Below are 2,176 nucleotides of genomic sequence, written 5' to 3' on the forward strand. Positions count from 1 at the left end.
CATGGAAAACCCAATAGGCTATGTTGCCTACACAACTATTTTGTTCGGGAGCCCTAAAACGCCAAGAACTTCCACTTGCAGGTATCACAGTGTCATTGGCTCTGAAAAATTGTCTGTGACACCCGTTTCCTTAAAAGTAGGTAGACTCAGCTTCGCTCTTAAAGATGAGAATGTTGAGTGACTACTCTTTCCCCTCAGGAACTGCGGCTGAGAAAAGGGCAGCTGGGGAAGACAGAGTGCTTGCTTCGGCCGCACATACACTAACATCGGAACAAGGCAGAGAAGATTAGCATGGCCCCTGTGCAAGGATGACACGAAAATCTGTGAAGCGGTCCATCTCTGGTGGGGGTGGGGTGGGAATTGCTTCCCAGGTGGCACTGGGAAGAACTCACTTGCCAGAGCAGGAGATTAAGAGATGCTGGTTGGACCCCTGGGCCAGGAAGACCCCTGGAGGAGGACATGGCAACCGCTCCAGTATTCTTGCCTGGGAAATCCCATGGACAGAGGAGTCAGGTGGGCTAAAGGTCCTGTGGTCACAGAGAGTCGGACAGGACTGAAGCAACTGAGCACAGGGGAGGCAGAACCCTGCCTGGCTGTGCCCTAAATCCAGGACCCTTCCCAGCGGATCCCATCTTCCTAGGGAGACTTCCCAGGAAAGACCCATCCCCCCACGTCCTCTGCTTTAACTCCCCTCTGAATTACCGAGATAACAGTATCTGATGCAAATTGCCTTGAGTCCTTTTACAGATGCCAAAACTCCCACGAAATGGAAAAAGTTAACTACTTAATGACCATGAGCAGTAGCCCCCAGACCTACTGGAGCCCAAGGACTGATAATGGTAACTCCTGTGACATGGTCCTATTACCTCATCATCAACCAGTCAAAGAACTGTGCACGAGCTTATCACAGACCCAGTGACCTCGTCCCTCACCTGGCCTTTAAAAATGTTTTCCTGAAACCCATCAGAGAGTTCAAGTTTTGAGCATTCACGATGCATGGACTCCTCGTCTGGAGCCTTATAATAAATACCACCCTCTCCTTCATCCCAAGCTGGTGTCAGCAGATTGGCTTGACTGCTACAGGAGGGCAAGCAGACCCAGGTTTGGTTCAGTAACACATTCGAATTCAACCCACCCTTCATACAGTAAAGCACTGGTGTTGATTTAACAAAGTATATTGGCTGCCTTCTGAGCATGGGATCCATGCATGAATGGACACACAGCTAAAATAGCATCAGCGTAGTCGTATCAGTCGCTCAGCCGTGTCCAACTCTTTGCCACCCCATGGACTAGAACCCACCAGGCTCCTCTGTTCATGGAATTCTCCAGGCAAGAATAGTGGAGTGGGTTGTTATTTCCTTCTCCAGGGGATCTTCCCGGCCCAGGGATCAAACCCGAGCCTCCTGCACTGGAAGGCGAATTCTTTACAACTCATGCCACCTGGGAAGCCCAAAATAGCATCATCTGTCAGCATTTACCTCTCTGCTCTGCCCACCAGAGAAAAAAGCCCCTTTGCACCATTAAATGAGTTCAGACGGAGAACACACAGAGGAAGAAATGACTTGCTCAACAAAGATCCCTCCACTGGGCACCTTTTTTTTTCTTGCAGATTTAATTTCTGCGACACATAATTACTGTTCCTTTTGATGTTTAAGAAACCAAAAGGTCATTTACTCATTTCTCCATGTAAAATTACAATATAAGAAGTAAAGTGGATTTTCTGCTTTCAAAGAGTTTATCATCTAGAAGAGTCACCAGCTGTGTGCATGTCTGACTACACCCCAAGCAAGAAACATAGAATCAAGTGCTGCAGGACAAGCCTCAGCAGTGTTAAGGGAGATAGGAGTGAAGGAGATTATTCCAGAAAGCAGAAGAGAGTGAGAGATGGGACGGGCAGGGAGTCAGGTATAGAACAGGGGGAAGCAGAAGAAAGTCTGGGACGTTTGAATGGGCTCTGACTTGGGAGAGCTTCACACACCAAACTAACCAAGGGCAGTGACTATTCCCTCCCTGTGAATAAGAATAATGTTTCCCATGACGGTGAGCTTTTTCAGCCAGACTGGGAAAGGGAGTGAGAAGGGGACCCACCTAAAGTTAGAGGAGTGACTCCAAGGACAGCAGGCGCTTGTTTGTACTGAATTGAATTAAACTGGGAGGGCTGCAGGCCGGAAAGTGT

General features: G+C 48.5%; 1 non-coding gene across 1 annotated transcript; it reads left to right on the plus strand.

The window, feature by feature from the left end:
• Window positions 1-236: 236 nt before the first annotated feature.
• Window positions 237-343, plus strand: LOC112580726. The gene has a single exon (XR_003105065.1). It is a non-coding gene; the product is annotated as a U6 spliceosomal RNA (small nuclear RNA).
• The last annotated feature ends 1,833 nt before the right edge of the window (window positions 344-2,176 follow it).

Source organism: Bubalus bubalis, chromosome 19, assembly GCF_019923935.1.
Source record: "Bubalus bubalis isolate 160015118507 breed Murrah chromosome 19, NDDB_SH_1, whole genome shotgun sequence".
NCBI classification, from domain to species: domain Eukaryota; kingdom Metazoa; phylum Chordata; class Mammalia; order Artiodactyla; family Bovidae; genus Bubalus; species Bubalus bubalis.